This window comes from Urocitellus parryii, chromosome 12 (genome assembly GCF_045843805.1).
Source record: "Urocitellus parryii isolate mUroPar1 chromosome 12, mUroPar1.hap1, whole genome shotgun sequence".
NCBI lineage: Eukaryota > Metazoa > Chordata > Mammalia > Rodentia > Sciuridae > Urocitellus > Urocitellus parryii.
In genome coordinates this window covers 30,016,346-30,036,668 of record NC_135542.1, presented here as the reverse complement: position 1 = coordinate 30,036,668, position 20,323 = coordinate 30,016,346, and the positions used below count along the sequence as shown (strand labels likewise).

The 20,323-nt window shown below is 53.6% G+C and overlaps 1 protein-coding gene across 2 annotated transcripts in view; it reads left to right on the top strand.

Moving 5' to 3' along the window:
- St3gal5 (ST3 beta-galactoside alpha-2,3-sialyltransferase 5) overlaps positions 1-20,323 on the top strand; it is a 36,808-nt gene that overhangs the window by 2,904 nt on the left and 13,581 nt on the right. The window lies entirely within an intron of this gene.

Sequence of the window (20,323 nt, the reverse complement as noted above, 5' to 3'; positions counted from 1 at the left end):
CAACAGACCATACCCTGGAGCTGGTGACACGGTGGTACTAGGTGCCTTGTCAACTTGCTGTGTCCACCGACCCCTGCGCTCTGCTCAAGAATTCCCCTGACCTAGAAGGAGAGCCACTTCTTATTTGGGCTTTTGAGCCACACAAGACCCTTCTGTTCTGTGACAGCATGGAGAGACATCCAGGAGCCAGTGGTGAGATGGCCACCAGCTCTTGGACCCATGAAGTCACCATTTTCTTTCAGTTTTATTTTTTTTTTCTTTTTCTTTTTGGTGGTGCTGGGGATTGAACCCAGGGCCTTGTGCATGCAAGGCAAGCACTCTACCAACTGAGCTATAGCCCCAACCCCTTCCTTCAGTTTTAAACGTCTGGAATTATAACAATTAAATATCATGTGATAGAATTTGGTAGGCTTGATAAAAATAGCCAATTAACTTTAAAAGGCCTACCCTGGTGGGGTGTGCTTACGTCTTTGAACGCTAGGCTGTTTCTAAGACTGTTATCTTCATGATGACAGGCTTGTCGCCACCCGGGCAGAGACGTGTTTTCTTTTAAACCCGGAGAGTTTGTTTTTTTTTTCTTCTCCTGGGCCTTAGCGTTGCCTCCCTCTTGAGTTCTGTTCTTCGCCCTCTTTCAGTTTTTCACAAACATCTTGTTCTCCTTTCTTATCTGGATGTGAGCAACAAGAACGTCAGGAGGCCAGTGTGGCCTCCGATACTCTTCTTGGCTTGTCATTTTCTGAGTTCAGATTCTTGGTCACCAGGGCTTAGTGGCTGGTGTGGGTTTCTTGCTTGTCCTTCCACTAGGTCAGTGCCATGCGATGGACATACCATCTGAGCTCACCTGCAGTGTTAAGAAAGAAAGCGCAGATCCAAGCCTGAATGTTCCAGGAAGATGCAGGCTCCTGGGCGCTCAGCCCTGCTGCTGCGCAAGGTATCGAGTCCATTATTGATGAGCTACTTTGTATTCTTCTGTATTCTTCAGACTAAGTCTTCACAGACTTCTCCTGCAGACCAACCTGGCTGGCACAGGACAGGCAGGGCAGGAGACCTGGCTGGGCAGTTTTACCGTGGCCTGTTGTGGATGTGTTGGCACCAGCTCACTCACTCCTCAGCACAGCCCTGAGCTTGGTACCATTGCTGCCCCCCTAGTGGGGCAGGGGGTGAGTCAGAGAGGGCCAGGAGCTTGGAAACAGTGAAGGCAGCATGGCCTTCAGGCCTGGAGATGGCCAGGCGACTGGGCCGTGTCTGTGCAGTTGGTCCCACCACTCACCTCGGTGAGTCCCAATGCCTGGTATGTGGCGGGGAGGGCCCTGTCCTGTCTAGGGATGAGGGCTGGGCACCACTTGCCGCCCCTGCATGGCAGCCTCCTCCCAGTCCAGCCCCTCAGGAGGACTTCCTACTTTAGTCCAGCCTGAGGTGGTCTCTCCAAACCCCAGGTCCAAGTCACAAACCCTGTACTGCTCCTGTTGCTTTTTGGGTCAAATCCCAGCCCGTGGTGAGCATTGCCTGCTTTTCCAGCGTCCTCCCAGCATCTCGTGCCCTCCTGGCTGGTCCCTTCTAGAGCTCTGCGCTCAGACTTCTCCCCGTGCGCCTGCTGTCCCTCCCTGTGCCAGTGACGCCTGCCTCCTCCTCCTCCCAGATTCCCACTCAGACCACGGCAGACTTCCTTCCCCAGGGGAGCCTCTTCTAGGACACGCCCTCCCCAAACCTCTAAAGTGTGACACTTGGGTGCTTGTTCTGTCCAACGTGGAATGAGAAGAAAAACTGTGGCTGGGCACAGAGGTGGCACCTGTCGCCCACCTCTGAGGAGGCTGAGCCGGAGGATGGAGCTCAGAGCCCTGAGCTTGAGGCCAGCCTGGGCAGCACAGTCAAGCCTGTCTCAGAAAAGAGAGTTACACTCTGACACACTGACAGGTCCCGTCCTGCCCTTAGAGGGGGACCCTAGGAGCGTTGGACCCTAGGAGGAGGGGCTGTGGCTGCTGCTCATCACACCCTCTCCGTCGGGAGCCTGCCAGATGCTGAGTTCCCGCACGTGTGGAGCCAAGTAGAAGGGCAGTGTGACTAGTGTGAGAGGAAGGCACTGGCTGTGGTCACTCCTCCCACAGGCCCAGGAGCATGTCAACTTTGTGTGTTTGTGTGGGAAAGGCATCTTCTCTGTCTCCCTCTCCTTCAGCCCCCAAGCGGCCAGCTGCTGCCCACCCCCTTGTTCTGGTCACCTTCCTTCTGTGGTTGCTTTCTTACTTGGGTCCTTGTCTGCCTCCTCTGGGTCTTTCACTCATTCCCACAGGACAGGAGGACCTCTGAATGCTATGGTCATTGCCAGGCTGCCTCCCACCCCAACCCCTGCCCCCAGCCAGCTGCTCCCCGAGGACTGATTCTGAGGCCCACTGGAAGCGTCACTGCCAGACGCCAGCACCTTGTGGCCGTGGCCTCGCCCTCTTCTGGCATGTGGCATCCCAGTCACTGTGATTTCCTACAGATGACTCCTGCCGTCCTGTCTCGAGTGCCCACTGGACTGTGGCTGAGGCAGCCTTAAAGCCGGAGCCCTTCCTGCGGGTCATGCTGTCACTCTGTGGACTGCCCATCCTCCTGAGGTCCTCTCTCTCCCTTCAGGTCCTGACTGTTCAGCCAGAGACTTGTCCCCTGCAGATTAAGAGGGAAGCCTTGTGCTGAAAAGTCAGCTGGTGCCTGGCTTGTTGGGGGCCTTGTGGGGCTGCGGTGACTTGTTCTTCTGCATCAGGTGGCCATGGCATTGTGCTGTGCCATCACAGCCCCCACGGGCAGCTCTTTCATAAGGCACTGGTTAAGGCTACGGGGACCCCAGGGTGGGAAATCCTGTGGGCAGCTCCCTCCGACCCCTGGTGCCCTGTCCTGCTCCTCTGGCCTCTTTCTGCCTGAGGGCTGCGTAAGCAGCTCTGCCACGAGCACTCCCGAGCCTTCTTCTTGCCTCTTAAAACGTTTCCCTTTGTGACCTGAACTTGCTCTGTGGCAGACCTTGGCTGCACTGGTGCTGAGAGCAGCCCCCAGGCCAGCATCTTCCTCTTCCATCTCTGCTTGGCCACCCTGGCCCTGCTGGCTCTGACTCAGCCGCTCTGTCCCTCCGGTGGCCATGATGTCAGTGGCCCTGTGACCCTGGTAGGGCTTCACTGTCTCCTCCCCCAGCTGCTGTTGGGAGGCCCTGCTTCTTCTTAGCTGCATCTCTGACCACTCCCTGTAAGCTGCGGTGGGGGCAGCCTCAGTGCTCCTCAGGTACCTCTGACTGGCCGCCCCACAAGGGCCATTCACATATCACCACCTGGGCAAGGCCCCTGGTTCCTGAGAAGGCCCAGGCTGAGCCGCAGCCCCTGTTCGATGTTTCCAGAACCCCAAGTGTTTGGGTGCTTTGACTTTCCTGGTGGATTCTTCATCTGAAGAGGAAAGGGGCTGCGTCCTACTACTTCTTGTATTCTCAGTTCCTGGTATGTGAGGATTGCTGTGCTTACTAAATAACCTAAATGATCATCAGGTGAACAAGACAGGTTACACAGTGGCACAGATGAGCCCTTTCTCTGAGGCCCGAGTGCCCCAGGCTGCCTGTGTTGTCAGGAATTAGCTTTCCCCAGGTTCTGAGATGATCCTCAGGCACTGTTGAAAGGAGAAGGGAGAAAAGAGACGCCCTGTCCTCTGCTGTGGGCTCCTCCCCACTAGCCCTGGGCCTACAGGAGGTGGGCAGAGGACGGCACGATCCCTGTCTCCACGGGGTGCATAAGTTTGGAGGCAAGTGGAGGGTGTCACCAGGTGGGAGGACAACAGGGCCTTTTAGGGGTCTTGCTGCCTTTGTGCACTTGTGAGGCTCCTAACTTGCTCTATCGGTTTTTAAAATGCTCTTGGATCAGGCCAGTTGGAGTTCCTAATCCTGTCCTGCAGAGTCTGAGTCGCAGGGAGTTCCTGCTTTTAAACTCAGCCCCACGGGCTGTGCAGTGGCCCAGGAGTCACCGAGTAGAGCCACCCTGTTGTCCCTGGAATGCTGGGCATTGGTATGACAAGGGGCTCTTGCTGCTGGGGACACCTGCCCCTGAAGGGCTGGGTTTGTAGTAGGTGGGAGCACCAGAGGGCCACTGTCGTGCTCCCGACACAAGCATGCTCCCAAGCAAGCCTAGAGCCCTGTGTTTGCTTGACTCTTCCTGCCAGGAAGTTGGGGTTGTTGGCATTTAGTGGATAGGAGTCTCACTTCCTCTCTCTCCAGCCACTGCATCAGCCAGCCCCAGTTTTACTCCTAAGTGAACTTGTCTGACCTTACACCAATTTTACCTTCACCCAAGAATCTACCAGCAGGCGCCCAAAGATTCAGGCATGATGAAGAGGGCACTTCCTGGGCCTCTGTGTCTCCCTGCAAGTCACCTGCTAATTACGAAGGGAAAGCAGTAGCTGGACTGGGAGAAGCATGGCCCCTTTAACTCCCATCAGACCAGGCGTCCCTGAGGTGGGGACGCTCAGCAGACATGCCTGGACAGCGCTGCGGAAGGCACGGCCTCTCTCTGGCCTCATCCAGCCAGGAGGGCCCACCTCAAGTCAAACCACAGGAGCAGCAGTGGACAGCCCAGCTGGGAGACTGTCCATGAGTAGGTGGCCTGCGCTCTGCAGAAGGACAGGGTCAGACAGATAAAGGAATGGCCTCAGACATGACAGTGAATATCTCGTGTGGCCCTTGACTGCATCCCGGAGCAGGAAGGGCCTCCGTTGGCAGTTTTGTTCTAAGGCCGTCAGTGGAGAAGTCTGGAGGAGCTTTCTGCTAGATTCCAGCGTCAGATCCACCATTGTTTCCTGACTTCTGTCACTGTGCTGTGGTGGTCTCAGGAATGTCCTTTTTTTAGGAAATATGGAATACTTAGGGTAGCTATCGCCGTGTTGTCCCCTCACTTTTAAGTGGCTCAGTGATGGGTGTTTTTCACATTGTAGGAGCTGCAGGGCTGGTGGTGGACAGTTGGGCTGAGGTTGGACGAGACTTCTTCGTTCTCTTTGTGTAGGTTTTATGTAAATGAAATCATTTCACAAGGAAGTTTACAAGCTGGGTGCCCGCCAGGACCCAGTGCTGCACATCCCCTGGGAGTGATCACTCCCAGTCATAGCCAGCGTCCTTTCCCACATTGTCCAGCTCCCTTGACTTGTGCTTTGCCTCTTCTGGCCTTGGCAGGACTCAGGCAGAAGGCCTGCAGGTTCTTCTTCCGGCCTGCTGCGGCCCTGTTCCTAGACGCCATTGCCCGTGGTTGACCCAGCACCTGGCCTCTGACAAGACCTGCCCTGTCCTGGGAAGAGACTTCCCATGCAGGCACTGAAGCACGGTGGAGGTGTTTATTCACAGAGGTCAAGCCTCCTCTGAGGCAAGCATTTGCTGGTAAAGGGTGGCCTGTCCCCGGCCTGACTTCCGGTATATGCTTAGGCTTGTTCTGCCTGGGGACAGGTGCTTTTCCAGCCCCCGCTGTATAATGCAGTGGGGCAGGCATCTCTGCTTTTGGCTGGGCTCTCCTGTGGAGACGGTGGCAGGGGTTCAGGGAGGACATCTGGCTGGGCCTGGTAGGTTTTTGGGTGGGCCTGCTTATTGCAGTCTGCAGGGCTCCAGTGATACTGACCAGCCCCAGGCGCAGCCGCTGCACCAATGCAGGTGTGGCCTCTGCTCCTCTGTCCTTCCTGTCCTCCCACCCTGGCTCCTGTCCCCCTCACTATGTTTTCACTCCTGTCTCCCCCTCCTCCCATCCCCCCCGACTCCCCCCTCCCATTCTCCCGACTCCCCCTCCCATCCCCCCACTCCCATCTCCCCCCTACTCCTATCTCCCCCCCACTTCCATCTCCCCCCCACTTCCATCTCCCCCCCACTCCCGTTCCCCCGTCCTGTTTCCCCTCTCCCGTCTTCCCCCCACACTCCTGTCCCCCGTACTCTTGCCCCTCCCACTCCTGTCTCCCCCTACTCCCATCCCCCTCCTGTCTCCCCCCATCTCCCTCCCTCCTCCCGTACCCCCGTCTCCCTCTCCCCCTGTCTCCCCCCTCCCCCGTCTCCCCCACTCCTGTCCCCCCACTCCTGCCCTCCCACTCCTCTCCCCTCACTCCTCCCGCCTCCCCCCTTCCCCATCTTCTTGGGTGCCCTCTTCCTCTTCCACGGGGGCCTGAAGTGCTGGTGCCTGTGGGACTGGCGAGCTTTCCTCTTTCTGTGGAACAGTTGGTGAGAATCTGCCATTTGAGTGGGGCCAGGATGGTAGAAGTGTCTCTTCCAACACTGCTTTTCACAGATTAGCAAACATCCTCTAGGGTTGAGTGACTTGGCCGCTATGAAATCGCCCACAGTTGAGCATTTGATCTCTTCTTTTGTTCTTAAGGGGAAAAAAAAAAATCAAACAGCGGCAGCTGCTGCTTCTCCCCGAGATGGTGGGCAGTTGGGGAATTTGCTCTCCTGCCCTTCCCACCACAGGCCCACCCCGTGGATTTTGATTGAAAAGGGGCCTGAGCCCTGTTCTCCACGAGCCGGTACTGGTGGGACCCGTGTAGACACTCAGGAATCTGGGCCTCCCGCCGGCCTCGGCACATGGGGTGCTTTGATCAGCTTCCTGTGGGCACCCGGTGGCAAGCTCTGGTGCCAGCATCGGCTCACATATGCCCCAGGTACTTGTTGGACACCTTTTCCACAGTGGGCATGGCTTTAGGTGCCTTATTAGTCTAGTGAACAAAATAGACAGTCTCTGCCCCTGGGGAGCATGTATTCAAGGTACAGCAGTGCCCAGTAGTGAGTGCTAAGGAGCAATGGCTGCTGGCTCTCTGCAGAGGGCTCTAGAGGAGGACAGGCTTGTGCAGACACCAGGACGGATGGTGGAGGATGTCTCTGGAGGGCAGAGGCCTGCTGTGGGTGTGTGCCAGAGTGGAGCGGGGAAGAGAAGGTGACAGGGTGGGAAGGCGAGGGGGGCCTGAGAGCCCCTGAGGAGAGAGCAGTCCGGCACAGAGCGCAGTGGCTTGGTGGGTCAGGAAGAGAGCCACATGGGGTCACTGGGCCAGTTCTAGTGTGGGGGACATTTGTGTTTCCAGGGGCTCGGAACCTCTCCCCTTCGCGCTTGATAGTGGTGATGGGGTCCCAGTCAGAGGAGCACCTGTTGGATAAAAGGCCTCAGTCGGTGAAGCGCTAGCATTTTGGTGGATGGTCACAGTGGGCTCCATGGGGACTATAGTGATGGCATCACGGCGGGCTCCTGTGGACTGTGGTCATGGTGTCACGTCAGGCTCAGGGTGGACTGTGTATCTGGACAGCAGCACCTTCACTCTCCATGCAGAGGACTCACCCTGACCACTCTGCCCAGTGTGGGGGAGAACTTGGACACCTGTGGGCTGAAGCCTGTTGCTGACCACTTGCTTTGTCCCCGGGGAGAGCTAGCTGGGGAACAGGCTTCTCAGTGCTGCCCATCCCTGGCTGGAGGGACCCTGTTTACCCATGCCCGCTGGGTGTCCTTGCCTGGCCCTGCAGCTAGGAGTGGGCCTGGGGATCTGCCCACTTGCCAGCACCCTGCAGTGGTCTTGTGCTTGGTCGGGTAGAAGAGACCCTGCCAGGGATGGTGGCAGATGCGTTTATAACTGAGACTGACCCAGGTTTCCTGGGCATTGGTGGGTCAGGTCTCGGCACCTCCTCTGTGGTTTTGATCTCCTGTGTGATTTCACACTCCTGAGAGTCCGGTGAGATGCTGCCACCCAGTGGAAAAGGGGAAGGGTTGGAATAGTGGCCTGGGCCTACCTTGGTGGGCTGAGGCTGCCAGAGGCACTCTGCTAGGGTCCTGGGCACCCAGGAGTAAGCCTGGGTCTCCGTCCACCACAGGCCTGCTGCTGGGGCCTCACCTGGTTCAGGGCATGGACTTGGGCCTGGCCATGCGGTTGGCTTGCATGCCCCCAGCAGGTGAGGACAAGACCACAAGTGTGATGAATCAGGATTCTCTAGATGGTGCAAGGCAAACAGACCTCCGGAAGGTTAGACTAAAACCCTGATCTCAACCCTTGATCTCAGTCTTGCTGTGCACAGTCACCCATTGACTTTAAAGTAGGACAATGTTGAAATTTTAATGTACATGATGATGATCTCAGTGGTCAGGGCTGGGTGATCTTGTCCCCAGGAAACATTTGTGGTGTCTGGCGACGTTTTTGGTTGACACCACTAAAGGGTAGGTGGGGAACCAGGGGTGCTGCTGGCATCTTCTGGGTGGAGGCCAGGGGTGGACAGCCCCCACCTTACAGAACTGCCAGGCCTGAGTGTTGGGAGCCCCGTGGTGTAGAAGCCCTGCAGGAGGGCCTCTGGGGTCCTGGGAGTAAGCCCCGTTGCTATGTGTTAGGATTCTCGGTGAGCAGTCATAGGAGAGTTCTGATGACACCAGTTGGCACGTTGCCAGCGCAGTGGAGGATGGAAACCTGCCTGCTCAGGGCGGGCTTGCCCTGGACTCCTCAGAAGTGCGTGTGAGGGGCTGGCAGGCCTGAGGCCAGGCCCCACGTGGGCAGGCACACTGCTGCTGTTCAGGTGCATGTGTGTGGCTCACACGTGATGCTGTGGGATGCGTGTAGGTGCAGAATGGTTCTGTGGTGAAGCAGGTAGGTGCCTCCGTTGTCTCATGTGGTTGCTTTTGGGGACAGCAGCAGCTGTGACCTAACTTCTCAGAAGGCCCTGCCTCAACAGCAGCATCAACCCTGAGATCTCTGGGCTTCTCACCCTCAGCCTCCTACCTGCATCTCCCCACTTCCTCCCGCCCACGCTAACCCCTGTTCCACTCTGTGTCTTGAGCTCTTTAAATTCCACATAAAGGCAAGCTCATGCAGCCTTTGTCTGTCTGTCTCTCTGGCTTACTTCATGTGGTGCCCTGTTCTCCACGTCTGCCCTTGTTGTGGCAAATGGCAGGATCACTGTCCCTATCCCACCAAGCAGCCTGTCCTCTGGGGCAGGAGTGGACCTGGGCCCCAGGCTGCTTTCATGCTGGTGCCCTCAGAGGGGCATCTGCTGGTGGCAGCCACACCCTGGGCACAGCTTCTCTCACGCCCTCCCTCCGTGTCCTCTCTTGGCCGTAGGTCTCCTGAGAGCAGGGACCAGTCCATCACCTTATCTCTGCGTCCTTACAGAGCACAGAGCACGGCACAGACCTCGTGGAACTTAGACCAGTCCCTGTGTGAGTCAGCGGGGCACTGAGTGGCGGTGTGATGGGGGAACTTCAGAGTGTCCTCACAGTCGCAGGTCTTCTTGGTCTCCCTCCTCAGCCTCTTCGGGGTGGCTTTCCCAGGGCAGGGCTCATGGGCGCTTCCCTCCTGCTCTTGGGACCTTAGCTCTCTGGGTAGCCATGGCCTACCCTTCCACGTGGCCTTCCTCTGGCTGAGCAGACTTGCTGTGAGTCCCCTCCCTCCTGCCCTCTGGGCTGGCTCTGCAGCTGGGCAGCCGTGGTACTGATGAACAGAGAAACCTAGGTGGATGCAATTGGGGTCTCCAGGCAGGTGCCCTCTCTTCCCATCTTCCTTTATTCCTATTTGGAAGGGGGAGCAGAGAGGTCGGCCTCAGGTTGATGCTGGAGGAGCCCAAGAAGGCAGGGTTTGGGGACACTCAGACATGGCGGAGCCGCCTGGTCTGTGGCGTAGCCCAGGACCTTCGAGGTCAGGTGTCTGGTGTGCAGCCAGCACAGCCCCTGGCTGACACCTCAGCTCTTGGCCCCTCAAGGCAGCCCGGGTTTCCTGCTGTCCCTGCCTTGTTAACCTGGAGGCTGCAGGTGTTGAAGACTCCTGCATGTCCTCCTCTGCCTCCCTCCTGCCCTCTTGCCTGTGTGGTCCCACCCCCAGCCCTGCCAGAGCTGCAGCCAGAAGCCTTCTCTCACTGGGAGCTGCCCCCCAGGACCGCCCTGTGCTGCCCTGTGATACTGGAGCTGTCCCCGCTCACCTTCCCAGACGGCCCGTCCCAGCCCAGCACCGCTTTGTTCTCTCTCAGCTTGTCCTGGCCTGCCTGTTACTCAGCCACACCCCCCTGATCTTCCCTAGACGCAGGGGTGCACAGTCAGGGTGTGAGGTGGACATGGAGTGGACGGCACGGGCCAAGCGCTCAGTCCTGCTGCTCTCCCAGGTGTCTGTTGCCAGGCTGAGTGCCCCCACAGTACAGGGGGCAGGTGTTCTGGGACTTGGTGGGGCCGTGTGCAGGGGAGTCCCTCCCAGCAGAGGCTCTGCCCGCCGCTCCTATGCAAGCGCCATCCAGTCCTGTTGTTCCTGCTCGTCAGTGTTCATCGTTAACTTGTGAAAGGTCGGTGGTCCACAGAGACGCGTGCCGTGTGCTCACCGGGGCCACGAGGGGCCGTTTCCTCATCAGATCTGCAGGCTCCTGAAGACCCTGGTGTGTCTGTGGGTGGAGTAGACAAGACTTCCCTGCACAAAAGTGGCTGGTGCAGCCGCGACATGGGGGCTGTCACCCTGGTGGCCCGAGGAGAGGGTCAGAGTGATGTGCTGGAGCCCAGCACTTAGAGGGAGGAGAGCAGGAGGACCAGCCCACTGTCGCTGCCAGCAGAAGCCCTGGGGCAGCACCTGCAGCCTGAAACTGAGAATTTACTCAGTGAATAAGTGTGGACACCCAGTCCCTGCCTGTCAGCAGGGGACCACAGCAGTGTGCACAGCAAAGACCCCACTGCAGGAACAGGCATGGGGGGCAGAGACAGATCCTATCATGAAGTGGGGAACAAGTGTCTCCTAGGAGCATTAGGAAGACAGTAAACCTGGGGCAGCCATGTTCCTGTTAGTCCAGCCCAGGCACTTTCCTGTTATGAAAATTAACTGAGTTGACTTCTGCTGTTAATTGAATTGACAGGAAGATGGATAGGGCTGTGTGCACGCATGGCCTTGGCCAAGGGGTGGCTTTGGAGTGCGGACATGTGTGTGACAGTTCCTGCCCCAGCTGGCCCCGTGATGTAGTCCGCGTCGGGCGGCCGTGCAAGCCCTCTGCAGGTAGGGCCCATCGTTCTCTGTTGGCCAGCGCTTTGGAAGCCCAGGAGGCTTTGCAGAAGAGGGTGGGCCATCTCTGCTGCCCAGCAGGCTGGACTTGCTGGTGTCCAGCGCTTTTTTCTCTTTAGATGTATGTTTTCCAGCTCAGCAGACACGTGGTCCTTTCTTAATGAAGCTTCTTCTGAAATCCAGGAACTCGGTTCCTGCTTCTCCACTCCTGAGATTGCTGTCCCTGACATTCTGGAGGTGCTCCAGGGTTCCGAAAGGCATTTTGTTTGGGTGATTTTTGTATCTCCTGATAGCGTGGCATCAGTGATAGCTTAAGGATTCTCCCCCCAAATGAAAACGTTTTAATTTTCTAGGACTGAAGATAGGAACGAATGGGATTCAGTAGTAGCATTGAGAGGAAAAGGTGAGGTGTGCTCCCCGCTCCTCGTACCCCTGTGTGCCCGCTGTGAACCAGCGTCCTGATCATAGTCCTCGGCTCAGAAGCTCAGCTCTATGTGCGCTGGCTGTGGGTCAGGTCCCCACGCTTGGCTGCACTGTACCAGCTAACCACAGGTCACGCTGTCAGATGCCATGCCTTGGATGTTCTCAGTGCTCATGGGAGAATTTGGTAGATTCTTCAGCAGAGGGGTCCTATTAGGTCTTGTGCGCTGTATTTCAAAACTACTCAAACAGAATGACAGTTTAGAATTGGTAACTCTTGCTTCTTAGTTAGACTTGGAGTTGAGATTGTTTTTAGTGAGGAAAAATAAAAAGGAATACTTGAGTGTTCGTTTAGTTTCAGATTAAAAGATTTTTCCCCAAAAGAAAATGGCAAAACCCTAATGGGGAAAATAGAGTTATGAGACATACTTTGAGTGTATTTACTCTTTATTGGGTCTGATGGTTAATTTGAATTGTCAACTTGATTGGATCAAGAGATGCCAGGGATTAAGTGGCTTCTGGGTGTGTCATTGAGGGTGTGTCTAGGAATGATTGGCATGTGGAATAGCCAACTGAAATGGAGACTCTTCCTGAGTGTGGGCAGTACTGACCAATAGGATGATGGCTTGGATGGAACAAAAGTTGGGAGAAGGGAGCAGCAGCAGCAGATGCAAGCTTCATTCTTCCTGAAGGGGCTCTTCATTGCTGCTGCGATCATCTGAGGGTATCAGACTCTCACTTCTTCACTTGTCCAAAGTGGACTCTGTCAGTGATTCTCCAGAAGGCTTGGGTCTCAGGCCAGGGCAGCACCATTGATCCCTCTTGGGGCTTCAGCCTCTTGGACTGCGCAGCTACTGGTTCCTCCATCTCTCTAGCTGCAGATGGCCATGTGGACAATCCAGCTTCTGGTCCCATAAGCCAACCTAATAAGTCCCCTTTTATAACCATACTTCCTGCTGATTCTGTTCCCCTGGAGAGACCTGACTAATACAGACCTTGGTACGGGACTGGCTCTGGAGAAGCAGAGTTGTAAGGATGGTTTTCCTTAGTTGGTTCTGTGGGTTCTGGAGTTGGTTGTTTAAATTGTTCAGACCTAAAGTTACTAAAGTCTTTCCTCCTGGTACCATGGAGAGCGCTGATAATCCATGGTGTAAACTGTTGAAAGAGATTTGTAAAGTAAATGCATTGGATGCTCCCAATTTGCCACTTGTAAAAAGTGAGGCATTTAGTGACTATATGTCATACCTTTGAACAGTTCTGGAAAACTAAGAGATATGATGACGTTGTTTGGCGCTCCTGGCTTCCCTGGACAAAGTCACAAAGGAGAACCATGAGCTCAACAAGTCAGTTTCTCAGCTGAAGTCGCGCACGACTGATCTGAAAGCTGCTCGGTGTGTTCTGAAGGAGACTCTCCCCTCTTGTCGTCACAGGGCTAAGGTTGCTGAAAACCAGACACAGACTCTAATCCTGCAATTGGTGAATTAAAACAGAACTTTAACTCTCAGCCTCAGGAGGTGTCTTTGGTCAAAGTGAGGGCGCTGCTTTGGAAAGAAGGGATCCTGCAAATTGGGATGGTGACGTGCGGGAGGAGCCTGAAGGCGCCGGTCATTGAACTCCCTATTCTGATGAGTTTATTTGACCAGAAGTTGTTGAGTCTCCACCCTTAGCCAGGACAGTCACTCCTACCCCACCCTCTGTGGCACTGGCTTCTCCACCTTCCCTGGAGGGAACTAATCCTGCTTTGCTTGTGGAAACAGTAAAAACCTTCCTTGATCCAGTTGCTCAGCAGGAGAATGCTGCTGCTTCTCAGGAACCAGCCTCACCACCCCTTTTGCCTGAGGCCTATAACTAGAGCCCAGTCTAAGTAGCCCCTAGAGGTGAGGTACTGAGTGTGACCAGCAGGAGCTCCGCTCCACTCCAAGAAACTTCTTGAGTTTTCTAATTCATACAAGCAGAGGTCGGGTGAACGTGTGGGAATGGATTTTAAGGATGTGGGATAATAGCGGAAGGATCATCAACTTGGATCAAACTGAGTTTATTGCTATTGGCCCATTAAGCAGAGATTCTAGGTTTAATGTACTAGCCCACAGTGCTAAAAAGGGTACTAATAGTTTGGCTGGTTGGCTGAATTATGGGTCCAAAGATGGCCCACTGTAAATGAGCCGGAAATCCATGACATTCTTTGGTTTATTGTTGATGAGGGAATTCAGAGTCTCAGAGAGATCAGAATGCTGGAGTAGGTCTGTCCCGTGCAACCTTCTCCTCCATTCTTGGGGTGTCTGCGCTTCACCAGAACTGTAAGAAACAAATTCGGGAGGGGAGCCCCAGCATCCCTGAAGGGCTCTGTCATTGCTCTTTGCGTGCCAGGCCTTACTGTGGGAGCTGCTGTCAGTCAATGGGAAGACTTCAATGCAATAGGCATGATTGATCTCGGGGAGGAAGAGGCCAAGTGGCAGCCCTCACTTGCCAAAGACAGCATGGTCATAGTTACCATAATGGATAACAAAGGGGAAGAAATGGACACAATATCCTGACTTCTGTAGATCTCTGGCATTGACTACTTAATCAAGAAGCCAAATAGATGAAAACCCACCACATTCTTACTTGACGTATATAAGCAGAAAAACTCCAGGGCAAACGTCCAACAGTCTGCCCCAGATCATAAGAGCAGAGAATCACGACCTCTCAACCACTTCCCCAATTTGAGTCAATCTACTGATCCAGAACCCCGTGAATGAAGGGAAGGCGAGGTCCTCTTGAGGAAGGACCTTGGTACAGTACCACAAATCTTTCCTGTTAATGTGTCTCCCATCCTTCCCTAAAGGGACCTAAGGCCTTTTACCAGGAAGACTGTGCACTGGGGAAAAGGCAGTGATCAGACCTTTCGGGGACTACTAGACGCAGGCTCTGAATTGACATTGATTCCTGGAGATCCGAAACGTCCTTGTGGCCCTCCAGTAAAAGTGGAGGCTTATGGAGGTCAGGTGATCAATGGAGTTTTGGCCAAGGTCCGACTCACAGTGGGTCCAGGGGACCCCCAAACTCATCCGGTGGTTATTTCCCCAGTCCAGGAATGTATAATAGGGAAAGACGTGCTTAGCCCTTGGCAAACTCCCACACTGGTTCTCTAACCTGTGGAGTGAGGGTTGTTATCTTGGGCAAGGCTAAATGGAGCCTCTGGAGTTGCCTATACCTGGGGAAATAGTGGATCAAAAGCAATATCCCATCCCAGGGATTGCAGAGCTTAGTGCCACCACCAAGGACTTGAAGGGTGTAGGGGTGGTGATTCCCACAACACCCCACTTAACTCGTATCTTTGGCCTGTGCAGAAGACAGATGGATCTTGGAGAAAAACAGTTGATTGTCATAAACTTAATCAGGTGGTGACCCCAACTGCAGCTGCTGTACCAGATATGGTTTCTTTGCTTGAGCAGATAATGCATCACCTGGTACCTGGTATGCGGCTACTGATTTGGCACATACCTTTTTCTGCATCAAGGTGCATAAGGACCACCAGAGACAATTCCCCTTCAGCTGGCCAGGCCAGCAGCCCTTCACAGTCCCTCCTCAGGCTGTTCCCAGCACTATGTCACAGCTTAGTTTGCAGAGACCTTGAGCGTCTTTCTCTTCCACAAGGGATTACACTGTCCATTATACCAATGACATTGTGTTGATTGGGCCAACTGAGCAGGAGGTAGCAACCCCTTTGAACTTGCTAGTGAAACATTTGTGTATCAGAGGGTAAGAAACTATTCCCACTAAAATTCAAGGCCTTTGAGTAAAGTTTATAGCAGTCCAGTGATATGGGGCTGTCGAGATATTCCTTCCAGGTGAAGGAGAAGTTGTGGCATCTGGCCCCTCCTACAAAGAAAGAAGCACCAGGCCTGGGGGGCCTGTTTGAATTTCGGAGTCAGCACATTCTTCACTTGAGTGTGTCACTTAGGCCCATCAAGCGAGTGACTGGCAAAGCTTCTTGCTTTGAGTGGGGTCCAGAACAGAAGGCTCTGCAGCAGGTCCAGGCTGCTGGGCAGGCTGCTCTGCCACTTGGGCATGTGACCCAGCAGACCCAATGGTCCTTGAGGTGTCAGTGGCAGATAGGGATGCTGTCTGAAGCCTTTGGCAGGCCCCCATTAATGAATCACCGAGGAGGCCATTGGGTTTTGGAGCAAGGCCCTGCCATCATCTGCAGACAGCTACTCTCCCTTTGAGAAACAGCACTTGGCCTTCTACTGGGCCTTAGTGGGAACTGAACGCCTGACCTTGGGCCAGCAGGTTACTATGTGACCTGAGCTGCCCATTATGAGCTGGGTGGTATCAGACCCACCAAGCCATGAAGTCGGACATGTGCAGCAGTACTCCATCACCAAGTGGAGGTGGTACCTACGCCATTGAGCACAGGAGGGACCTGAAGGCACAAGTAGGCTGCATGAAGAAGTAGCCAACTGTCCATGGCTCCTGCTCCTGCTGCAGTACCTTCTGTCCCTCAGAATGAACCTGTGTCTTCGTGGGATGAACCTTATGCTCAATTGACAGAGGAAGGGAAGACTGGGGCTTGGTTCCAGGATGGTTCTGCATAATACCCAGGTACCACCCAGTAGTGGACAGCTGTGGCACTGCTGCCCCTTTCTGGAACAGCCCAGAAGGACACTGGTGAAAGGAAACCTTCAAAGTGGGCAGAACTTCAGGCAGATGTGGTAGCATCTGGCTGGGCATTTTACCTGGAAGGAAAATGGCCAGATGTGTGATTAAACACTAGCTCATGGGCCACAGCCAAGGGGTTGGCTAGCTGGTCAGGGAAGTGGAAAGAACATAATTGGAGAATTGGTGACAAGGACATTTGAGGAAGAAGTATGTGGGTAGACCTGTCTGAACGGGCAAAGGATGTGAAGATATTTGGGTCTCATGTGAATGTCCACCAAATGTGATGTCAGCAAAGGAGGATTTTAATAATCAGGTAGATGGTATGACCCAAACTGTGGACAGCAGTCCACCTCTTTCCCCAGCCACCCCTGCAATGAACAGTGGTCATGGTTGCAGGGATGGCGGTTATGCATGTGCTCAGCAGCATGGACGTCCACTCACCAAGGCTAATTTGGCTACAGCCACAGCCCGTTTGCCAGCAGCAGAGACCAACGCTAAGCCCCCTAGTGGCATGATTCCCCTGGGAAATCAGCCAGCAACCAGAGGCAGGTTGAATATAGTGGGCTGCTTCCATCCCAGAAGGGGCAGCGGTTTGTCCTTACCAAAATAACACTTATTCTGGCTATGGATTTGCCTTCCCTGCACGTAGTGCTTCAGCCCAAACTACCATCCATGGGCTTTCAGAATGCCTTATCCATTGCCATGGGATTCCACGCAGCATTGCTTCAAACCGAGGAACTCACTTCATGGCCAAAGAAGTGTGGCAGTGGGGTCAGGCTCATGGGATTCACTGTCTTACCGTGTTCTGCTCCATCCTGAAGCAGCTGGTTTGGTAGAACATTGGAATAGACTCTTGAAGATGCCGTTACAGTGCCAGCTAGGTGGCGATACAGTGCAGGGCAGGGACAAAGAACTTCAGAAGGCTGTCTATACTCTGAATCAGCATCCACTCTATGGTACTGTCTCTCCTATTGGTAGAATTCATGGGTCCAGGAATGAATTTATGGATGGAGATGGAAATGGTACCTCTCACCATCACCCCTAGGGACCCACTAGAAAAGTTTGAGCTTCCTGTCCCTGCAACATTATACTCTGCAGCCTGGAAGTCTTAGTTCCAGAAGGAGGAATGCTTCTGCCTGGAGATGCAACAGTGATTTCATTAAACTGGAAGTTAAGCTCCCCTCCCCTGCACATACATGAACTGAGTCAGCAAGTTAAGGAGGGAGTCACCGTGCTGGTGGGATGACTGATCCAGAGTCCCAAGGGGACATTGTCTGTCACTCCACAATGGAGGTAAAGAAGCACACTCCTGGAGTGCAGGAGATCCCTTAGGGCGTCTCCTGGTACTGTTGTTAAGTACTTGGGAAACCACAGGGACCCAATCCAGGCAAGGTGACAAAAGTCTCAGACCCTTCGGGAATGAAGGTGTGGGTCCCACCTTCAGGGAAAGAGCCAAGACCTGCTGAAATACTTGCTGAAGGTTGAGGGAATACACAGCGGGTGGTAGAAGTTAGTCATAAATACCAGCTGTGGCCACGTGGACAGTTACAGAAATGAGGATTGTAATTGCCACTGATGACTCTTCCCTGTTCCATTAACAATATGTTCAGGTGTACTTACACATACATTAAGAGGAAATGTTGTTACTCTCCTGTTATTCATCATGTAATGTAATAGTGTAATGACTTAACATCAGTAATGTTTGTGTTTTTTCTATTCTGGAGAAAGAACTAGTGTATTCAGTTATAGGAAGGATAATTATGTTAGTCAGAATTATCACCTGGCTATTGTGTTTACTTGGAGATTAAGTATGATATAAAGAATCATACTTGGATATCAGATTGAAAAGGGGTGGACTTGTAACAGTTAATTTGAATTGCCAATTTGATTGGATTAAGAGATGCCAGGAGTTGAGAGGATTATGAATGTGTCTTTAAGGTTGTGTCTAGGAATGACTGGCATGTGGAATAGCCAACTGAAATGGAGACCCTCCCTAAGCTTGGGCAGCATCAACCTATAGGATGGTAGCTTGGATGGAATAAAAATTGGAAGAACAAGGAAGCAGCAGCAGATGCAAGCTCAGTTCTTCTTGAATGTTTTCTTTTGTTTTTAATAGTTTTTAGTTGTTGATGTACCTTTGTTTTCTATTTATTTATATGTGGTGTTGAGGATCGAACCCAGTACCTCACACATGCTAGGCAATGCTCTGTCACTGAGCCCCAGCCCGAATGGGTTCTTACTGCTTCTGTGATCATCTGAGGATATCGAACTCTTCCAAAGCGAACTCTGACAGTGGTCCCCAGAAGCCTTCCCTCTCAGGCTAGGGCAGCACCGTGAATCCTCTTGTTCTGGAGCTTCAGCCTCTTGGACTGTGCAGCTACTGGTTCTCCCATCCTGCAGACGGCCATGTGGACTGTCCATCTCTGGTCACATAAATCAACCTAATAAGTCCCCTTTTATAATCATACTTAGGTGATGGTGAGATTACAATCAATCACTGAGTTGATATTAAAGCAGGAGATGGAAACTTTATTCACCAGTCCGTGGTCTGGATCCACCTTGGTGGGCCAAGGGGCAGGCTCCAAGTCTATACCCTTCCACCAGCTCCCAGGGTTAGAGCACACCTTTATAGTCCAAACCATATTAATCATAAGTGGCTGTTGCTGTGATTCAAAATCATAAACAAACATCACAAGATCTAAAATCATAAGCAGAAGGGGAAGTATGCTGAGAGCCACAACCAAGTCAAGATGGCGCCTGGCACTTTGCTGTAAGGAGTGGTTTGAAAAGTAACGCCAGCGAGCCATTAAGATGATGGAGATTCCTTAATGACTGACTGCTGTATCTAATGATGTTAATTAAGTTAAGCTGTGTATAATTATTAAGATGATGAGGATTCCTTAATGACTGATTGCTGTAACTGGATGATGCTAAATTGAAACAAGCTGTGTATTCAGTTATGTATAAATACCTCAACCGTCTTGCAATAAAGCGGCTCCCGCTGTATCAACCTTCACAAGTTGCTTGTCACCCACTGGTTGTGCACAAGTTAAAGAATGATTACTAACATCTAGATAATCGTTCTCTGACAGGGTCTCACTAAGTTGCTGAGACTGGCCTCAAACTTGTGATCCTCCAGTCTGGCTGGGCACAAAATAACCAGGAGGTCATGAGCCACTTGTAGGTTCAAACAGGAACTACTTTATTCGAGACCTCCACGGGAACTCCGCGAGAACTCAAAAGTAATGGGCACCCAAGGTAGCAGGAGCCGCCCTATTGCCGGACAGCAGAGGTCCATATGCACAACTGAATACACAGCCTGCCCCAATCCAGCATCATCCAGTTACAGCAATCAGCCATCATCCCAATAATTATACACAGCTTAACTTAACCATCATCATCCTAATGGCTCGCTGGCGCTACCCCTCAATCACTCCTTCTGGCAAAATGCCAGGTGCCATCTTGACTTGGTTGTGGCTCTCAACACTCCTGCCTCAACATCCTGGGTCCCTGAGATAATAGGTATATGCTACCACATATGCCTGAAAGGTCACAAATAAAAATAAAAAGGTCTGGGGATGTAGTAAGACCCTGTCTCAAGATGGAAAATGGGGGACAGGAGGCTGGGGCTCAGTGGTAGAGTACCCTGAGCTCAAGCCCAAGTACTGAGGTAAAAAGAGTAAACATTTTGGAATAATCGTAAATTCATGAGATACCTCGGGGTGCCTCCGTGCCTTTCCTAGTCCCCGACAGTGGTGCCTATGAGGCTCCCGTCATAGCTGGGAGGCTACATAGGCACAAGACAGGGAACATCTTCATCACTGAAGCCCCCGACACCCTGATGTGTCCCCACCCTCCAGCACCAGACACCCCCCACGTGTTCCTACCCTGCAGCCCTAGACTCCCCAACGTGTCCCCACCCCGCAGTCCTAGACACCCTGATGCGTCCCCACCCCCAGCCCAGACGCCCTGACACATCCCCTTCCCATGCGTCCCCACCCCTCAGCCCCAGACACCCCATCACACCCCCACCCCTCAGCGCCAGTTGGCCCGTCGCGCCCCCACCCCTCAGCCCCAGACCCCCCGATGCGCCCCCACCCCTCAGCCCCAGCTGCTCCGACACATCCCCCCCATGCATCCCCAGCCCCAGACATCCCGATGCATCCCTAGCCCCCCATGCATCTCCATGCATCCCCAGACACCCCAACACGTCCCCACCCCCCAGCCCCAGACACCCCGACGCATTCCCCCCATGCATCCCTCCCCAGCCCCAGACGCCCTGTCCTCCCCAGCC